General features: G+C 32.9%; 1 non-coding gene across 1 annotated transcript; it reads right to left on the reverse strand.

Annotated features, from left to right (window-relative positions):
• Window positions 1-4,239: 4,239 nt before the first annotated feature.
• On the reverse strand, window positions 4,240-4,346 carry LOC139903633 (small nucleolar RNA R71). The gene has a single exon (XR_011778443.1). It is a non-coding gene; the product is annotated as a small nucleolar RNA R71 (small nucleolar RNA).
• Between the last annotated feature and the right edge of the window lie 4,566 nt (window positions 4,347-8,912).

The following is an 8,912-nucleotide window of genomic DNA, read 5'->3' on the forward strand; positions in this document are numbered from 1 at the left end:
GTCTCCACAACTTCAAAACGAAGACAACGGCTCCAAGTTCGAGATCATGGGTAGTGTAGTTTTGCTCGTGTATCTTCAGTTGACGAGAAGCATAAGCAATGACCGTCATTCTTTACATCAATACATGATAATGCTAAAAACGAACATATATTTCATAGCATTATTCCTCAAGAAAGACAAGCTTTTAGTTGCAATTGTTCTATTTACAAGTGATATTCGTTTAAATAATAAAAAGTGAAGACAAAAGACAGATTCGACGAATTGAAGATGCAAACGACCAAAAAGCTCAAAAGTACAAAATACAATCAAAGAGGTTCCAATTATTGATAAGAAACGTCTCAAAATTATAAAAGTACAAGACGCGAAACGCAAACTACATGATATTAAATTATACGCAAGGACGTTCGAAAATCCGAAACCGGGACCAAAGTCAACTCTCAACGCTCGACGCAACGGACTAAAAATTACAAGTTAACTATGCACATAAATAAAATATAATATTTAAATAATTCTTATAATTATTTATATATTATATTATTATTTATAAACGTCGGCAAGCAAAGAAACAAAAATCATGTGAGCTGTTACCTACCACCATGCGATCGCATGGCCTGGAGGCACAAAATCCATGCGATCGCATGGCCCTGAAATCCAGGCCTGGTCCTATAAAGTTCGCGAGTTTTGGACGAAATTTTACATCTTTTTCTTCTTCCTTCATACGAAAACATATATATATATATATATATATATATATATATATATATATATATATATATATATATATATATATATATATATATATATATATATATATATATATATATATATATATATATATATATATTATAATTTTAATTTTAATTTTAATTCTAATAATAAGGGTATGTTAGCGAATGTTGTAAGGGTGTAAGTCGAAATTCTATCCGTGTAACGCTATGCTATTTTTAATCACTGTAAGTTATGATTAATGTTATTTTTAATTTAATGTCTCATAGCTAAGTTATTATTATGCTTATTTAATACTGAAGTAATCATGATGTTGGGCTAAAATATTTAAAATTGGGTAATTGGGCTTTGTACCATAATTGGGGTTTGGACAAAAGAACGACACTTGTGGAAATTAGACTATGGGCTATTAATGGGCTTTATATTTATTTAATTAAATGATAGTTTGTTAATTTAATATGAAGATTTACAATTGGACGTACCTATAAATAACCACATACACTCGATCGGACACGATGGGCGGGATATTTATATGTACGAATAATCGTTCATTTAACCGGACACGAGAATGGATTAATAGTCTATGGGATTATTAAAACAGGGGTGAAATTATGTACAAGGACACTTGGCATAATTGATAACAAAGTATTAAATCCTTGGATTACACGCAGTCGATATCCTGGTGTAATTATTAAACAAAGTATTAAGACCTTGTTACAGTTTAAGTCCCCAATTAGTTGGAATATTTGACTTAGGATATAAGGATAATTTGACGAGGACACTCGCACTTTATATTTATGACTGATGGACTGTTATGGACAAAAACCAGACGGGCATATTAAATAATCCAGGACAAAGGACAATTAACCCATGGGAATAAACTAAAATCAACACGTCAAACATCATGATTATGGAAGTTTAAATAAGCATAATTCTTTTATTTTCATATTTAATTAAACTTCTAATTATCGCACTTTTATTTATTGTCATTGTATTTAATTGCACTTTTAATTATCGTACTTTTTAATTATCGCACTTTTATTTATCGCAATTTCATTATCGTTATTTATTTTACGCTTTAAATTAAGTCTTTTATTTATTTAATATTTTACATTAGGTTTTAACTGCGACTAAAGTTTTAAAAATCGACAAACCGGTCATTAAACGGTAAAAACCCCCTTTTTATAATAATAATATTACTTATATATATATTTGTTTTTTTTTATAAATTAAAACTAATATAGCGTTAAGCTTATTTAAGTGTATCCCTGTGGAACGAACCGGACTTACTAAAAACTACACTACTGTACGATTAGGCACACTGCCTATAAGTGTTGTAGCAAAGTTTAGGTATATCCATTCTATAAATAAATAAATATCTTGTGCAAAATTGTATTATATTCAATAGTATTTCGTTATAAAAATAATACTATTTCCTAGTACACCTTGCACACATCAAGTATTTTTGGCGCCGCTACCGGGAAAATTCTTGCTTAAACGCCGGAAGCGCAACGCTATAAAAAAAAAAGATTTTTGTTAATTTTTAGTTTCCTTTTATAAAAATACGCTTTTGTAAAAATACGTTTTAAATATACGAAAATATAAAAAGAAAAACAAAAATATAAATATTTTTAATAGTTTGTTAAATATATATATATAAAACTATAAAGTATTTTTATTTTTAGTTTGTAAAAATATAAATTTTATTTAAATATTTTGTATTAATATAAAACAGAAAATTAAAACAGAAAAAAAAATAATAATAAAAACACTCGAGGCCCGTACTATAGCAGCCCAATATCAGGCCCGAAACTCTAGCTCATGCGATCGCATGAGCCCGAAGGCAAAACTTCATGCGATCGCATGAAGCTGTCTGACACGCCACAGTAAACCCTAAAACAGCATTAATTACGGAGTATATTATAAATATTTATTATTATAACCCTAATTAGGTTTAGTTATTTAATTATTTAGTATTAATTGTTATTAATTTGTATTTTAAGTTTAATTAGTTTAATTAAAATTACAAAACTAATAGTTTTATTAAATAAATAATATAAAAATAATATTTTTTTATAAAAATTGTACTTTTTACAACTTTAAGTTTATTTTTATATTTTGTATCTTTGTATTTGTTTTAGCATAATATTTGTATTTTTCGCTCGTATTTAGTTTTAAGTCATAGTTTTTGCCATAGTTATTTTTATTTATAGATTTTTAGGCTTTGCCGTAAAATCCCTTAAGTACTTTTTCTTTAGACTAAGATTTAGGTGCTTTAGAGTTTTGCGACGCCGTTTTTATATTTTAGTACCTTTTTAAGTTATTGCCATTTGGGATATAGAATTTCTTTTAAGCTTTAATATTTTTAGAAGCAACTTTTAATTTTTAGTTTTTAGTTCCTTTTTAAGTTTCGACGCGCTACATTCTTATTTTCATTTTTCGACTTTTTATTTTTCGACGTTTTTCGACGCACTCTTTTTCTTTCTTATTTCTCGACGCTCTAGTTTTTAGGACTTAGATTTTTTTTTTCTATTTCTTATCTAAAATTTCTTTAAATTTAAACGAAAAATTATTTTAAGTGGTTAAATTGATAGACATCAAAATTTTCTGGTTCGTAGTAATAGTTGGATTTGTACGTAGACCGGGTTATTGGAGCCAAACAGTACTCAATTATATTGAGACCAAACGAATCCTGCCCCTCTGCTGCATCTTTTGGCTATTCGAAACGTGGGCAAAATCAGAAAAGTCTATTAATTGGATAACTTATATAATTTTTTCTTTCTTTTTAAAAACTAATAGGATATTCAGTGAATGCACCGAGCAAAACGTTCACCACCTTTTGTACGTTCACCACCTGTAACTCGATCAAGACATCTAGCAAATATTGTCGCCGTTGATTTTTCTTTAGAATCGTCATCCAGTCGACCAAGTACTCAAATTCAAATTTCCGATAATCCATTTTTTGAACCCGACCTCACAATTGAGAATCCGGAGAATATTCAGGGACGATTTCGAGATCCTGAACCATTAATCTTTCCTCCGGAACCACCAATCATTCAAACGGAGATTGTCGAGGAACCAACCATTAAATCAGAATCCTCTAGTGATTCAGATTCAACAAATTCAATTATGGAAAACCTGGAACCTCTAAGTATGGAAGACCGAATGAGAGCTAAACGCACTGGCCAAGGTCACGCAATTACTCAACCAGACATTAATGCGCCAGATTATGAAATCAAGGGACAAATTCTACACATGGTGAAAAATCAATGCCAATTTAGTGGTGCGCCGAAGGAAGATCCAAATGAACATCTTCGTACTTTTAGTAGGATCTGTACTCTATTTAAAATAAGAGAAGTGGAGGATGAACAGATATATCTCATGTTATTTCCCTGGACTTTAAAGGGAGAAGCCAAAGATTGGTTAGAATCGTTACCTGAAGGGGCGATTGATACATGGGACGTTTTAGTTGAAAATTTTCTTAAACAATTCTTTCCGGCATCTAAAGCCGTGAGACTTCAAGGAGAAATTGTTACGTTCACACAAAAGCCAAATGAAACTATATATGAGGCATGGACAAGATTTGGAAAGTTATTGAGAGGATGTCCACAACATGGTTTAGAAACTTGTCAAATAGTACAAATATTCTACCAAGGATGCGACATCACAACAAGAAAAAACATCGATATAGCAGCTGGTGGTTCCATTATGAAGAAAACAGCAACTGATGCTTACAAAATTATTGATAACACTGCTTCCCACTCACATGAGTGGCACCAAGAAAAAGATATCGTTAGATCATCTAAAGCAGCTAGAGCCGATTCTAGCCATGACTTATATTCCATTTCCGCAAAGATAGATGCTGTCGAGAGACGAATGGAAAAGATGACTAAAGATATCCGCTCAATACGAATTAGTTGTGAGCAGTGTGGAGGACCACATTTGACAAAAGATTGTCTCAGTATTGAACTAACAATGGAACAAAGAGAGAATATTTCATACATAAACCAAAGGCCTGGAAATAATTATCAGAATAATTATCAACCGCCAAGACCGATCTACAATCAAAATCATAATTATAACCGAAATGTTCCATACAACAACCAACAAGGTCCTAGCAATCAACAAGTATCCAATAATACTTACAACCAGCAAAGACCTGTTTTTCAAAACAAACCACCACAAACCGATGATAAAAAGCCAAATTTAGAAGATATGATGTCGAAGCTAGTTGATTCTCAAACTCAGTTTTTCACATCTCAGAAACAAACGAATGAACAAAATACTCAAGCATTTAGAAATCAACAAGCTTCTATTCAAAATTTGGAACAAGAAGTGAGCAACCTAGAAAGGTTGATAGGTGAAAGAAAACCGGGAAGTCTACCTAGTGATACAAATGCTAACCCCCGGAATGAAATAGCTAAAGCCATTACCACAAGAAGTGGTATTACACTTAAACCACCTGAAATACCTATAATTTCTGATGAAGCTATTCATACTCCATAAGAACCACAATCTGATCAAGATAAGGAAAAAGAACCGGTAGTTGAAAAGGTTAATGAAGATAACACAGTTAAGGTTAAACCTTATGTTAAACCATACCAACCACCACTTCCTTACCCAAGTAAAATGAGAAAAGAGAGACTTGAAGCCGAGCAATCCAAATTCTTGGATATGTTTAAACAGATTAATGTAAATCTTCCTTTCATCGATGTGATTTCAGGAATGCCTAGATATGCTAAATTCTTGAAAGATCTAATCAAAAATAGAAAGAAAATGGAAGAACTCTCGGCTGTTACTATGAATGCTAATTGTTCAGCAGTGCTGTTGAATAAGATACCAGAAAAATTATCAGATCCAGGAAGTTTCACAATTCCATGTTTTCTGGGTAGTCTTAGTTCAATAGAAGCATTGGCAGATTTAGGTGCTAGTATAAATTTAATTCCGTATTCACTATACGCTAAACTAGACCTTGGAGAATTGAAACCAACACGAATAATCATACAACTAGCCGATCGATCAGTAAAATATCCTAGAGGGATAATGGAAAATATGCTAGTTAAAGTTGGTACTTTAGTATTTCCAGTAGATTTTGTTGTTCTGGACATGGAAGAAGATTCTCAAGTTCCTCTCATATTAGGAAGACCATTCTTAAACACGGCTAAAGCAATGATATACGTGTTTGGTAAGAAATTGACCCTAAGTATAGAGGACGAGAGTGTTAACTTTTCTGTTGATAGAGCAATGCAACAACCGCAATCTGCAGATGATACATGTTATTATATTCAAACTATAGAATCACATGCAGAATTGTTAGAAGAATTTCCAGAATTACAGGGTACAGGAGAATGTTCTTTAGGAGAATGAACTGAACCAATTGATGAAACTGAAATGATAGCTACACTTATGGCTAATGGATATGAACCAACAACAGAAGAAATTCAAATGCTAAAAGAAGAAGACAGATATCGATATAAATCATCGATAGAAGAACCACCGACATTAGAGTTAAAGCCACTTCCAAACCATTTGGAATACGCTTATTTACATGGTGAGTCTGAATTACCTGTAATAATATCGTCTTCTCTTACTGAAAATGAAAAATCTCAACTCATTTCTGTGTTAAAAGCTCATAAACCAGCTATTGCATGGAAGATTCATGACATTAAAGGAATAAGTCCTTCGTATTGCACACATAAAATCCTTATGGAAGAAGGTCATAAAACGTATGTGCAACGCCAAAGAAGACTAAATCCTAATATGCAAGATGTTGTTAAGAAAGAAATTATTAAACTGCTTGATGCAGGTTTAATTTATCCAATCTCTGATAGTCCATGGGTAAGCCCAGTTCAATGCGTACCTAAGAAGGGTGGCATGATTGTCATCACGAATGAGAAAAATGAGCTTATTCCTACTAGGACTGTAACAGGTTGGCGTGTTTGTATTGATTATAGAAAATTAAATGACGCCACCAGAAAAGATCACTTTCCCTTACCTTTCATTGATCAAATGTTGGAAAGATTAGCCGGAAATAGTTACTATTGTTTTCTTGATGGTTTTTTCGGATATTTTCAAATTCCAATAGCACCCGAGGACCAAGAGAAAACCACATTCACGTGCCCTTATGGTACTTTTGCTTACAAACGCATGCCATTTGGACTTTACAACGCCCCTACAACCTTTCAAAGGTGCATGATGGTGATTTTTCACGACATGATAGAAGAATGCATGGAAGTTTTCATGGATGACTTTTCAGTCTTCGGTGATACATTTGAAACATGTCTAGTTAATCTTGAACGAATGCTTATTAGATGCCAACAATCAAATCTAGTACTTAATTGGGAGAAATGCCATTTCATGGTTAAAGAAGGCATCGTTCTTGGTCATAAAATTTCAAAGGAATGAATTGAAGTGGATAGAGCTAAAGTAGATGTAATTGCTAAACTTCCACATCCCACCAATGTTAGAGGAGTTAGGAGTTTTCTAGGGCATGCCAGTTTTTACCGACGTTTCATAAAAGATTTTTCTAAAATTGCCACTCCTATGAATAAACTCCTAGAAAAGGATGCTCCATTCATCTTTTCAGATGAATGCATCAAATCTTTTAATATTCTTAAAGAAAAACTCACAAATGCGCCGATCATGATAACTCCAAATTGGAATCTACCATTCGAACTTATGTGCGATGCAAGTGATTTTGCAATGGGAGCCGTTTTAGGACAAAGGATTGAAAAACGATTTCAACCTATTTATTATGCTAGTAAGACGTTACAAGGAGCACAAACGAATTACACAACTACTGAAAAAGAACTCCTTGCCATTGTCTTTGCTTTTGACAAATTTCGATCATATCTCGTTCTAGCTAAAACGGTGGTCTATACCGACCATTCTGCTCTTAGACACCTATTTTCGAAACAATATGCTAAACCAAGATTAATCTGTTGGATCTTACTCTTACAAGAGTTCAATATTGAAATCCGAGACAAAAAGGGAGCAGAAAATCTCGCCGCTGATCATCTTTCTCGTCTTGAAAATCCTGAATTAGAAGTTCTAAATGAATCGGCCATACAAGACAACTTTCCTGATGAATATCTATTGAAGATAGATTATAATGAAATTCCATGATTTGCAGACTATGCAAACTACTTAGTATGTGGATTCCTTGAAAAAGGATTATCGTTCCAAAAATGAAAGAAATTCTTTAGTGATATAAAACACTATTTCTGGGAAGATCCACATTTGTTTAAAAGTTGTCTCGATGGAATAATACGCCGATGTGTATTCGGAAATGAAGCTAGTCAAATTTTAAACCATTGTCACACAGGACCAACAGGAGGGCATTATGGGCCTCAACTCACAGCAAGAAAAGTTTATGATGCTGGATTCTATTGGCCTACAATTTTCAAAGACGCACACCTTCTTTGCAAATCCTGTGATGCTTGTCAAAGGGCCGGAAAAATAAGTCAACGTGATGAAATGCCACAAAATGTCATTCAAGTATGTGAAGTATTTGACATATGGGGTATTGACTTTATGGGTCCATTTCTAAAATCTCATAATAATCTCTACATTCTCGTTGCCATTGATTATGTATCTAAATGGGCGGAAGCACAAGCTCTCCCAACTAACGATGCACGAGTTGTAGTCAACTTTTTAAAACGTCTTTTTGCAAGGTTTAGAACACCGAAAGCTTTAATAAGTGATCAGGGTACTCATTTTTGTAATAATCAACTTGAGAAAGTTCTTAAAAGATATGGAGTAACTCATAAAATCTCCACCGCATATCATCCACAAACAAGTGGACAAGTTGAAAATACCAACTGAGCTTTAAAAAGTATTCTAGAGAAAACCGTAGGATCAAATTCGAAGGAATGGTCCATGAAATTGGAGGATGCACTCTGGGCTTTTAGAACAGCCTACAAAACTCCAATTGGAACCACACCTTTTAAACTCGTTTATGGAAAAGCATGTCATCTTCCAGTAGAAATTGAACACAAAGCATTTTGGGCTTTGAAGACATGTAATCTTGATTTACATGAAGCTGGACGTCTACGATTAAGTCAATTAAATGAATTAGAAGAATTAAGACATGAAGCATACGAAAATTCGTTGATCTATAAGGAAAGAATGAAGAAATGGCATGATAAAAGAATCAGAAGTTCAAAAGAATTTAAAAAAGGAGACAG

This window comes from Rutidosis leptorrhynchoides, chromosome 3, assembly GCF_046630445.1.
Source record: "Rutidosis leptorrhynchoides isolate AG116_Rl617_1_P2 chromosome 3, CSIRO_AGI_Rlap_v1, whole genome shotgun sequence".
NCBI classification, from domain to species: Eukaryota; Viridiplantae; Streptophyta; class Magnoliopsida; order Asterales; family Asteraceae; genus Rutidosis; species Rutidosis leptorrhynchoides.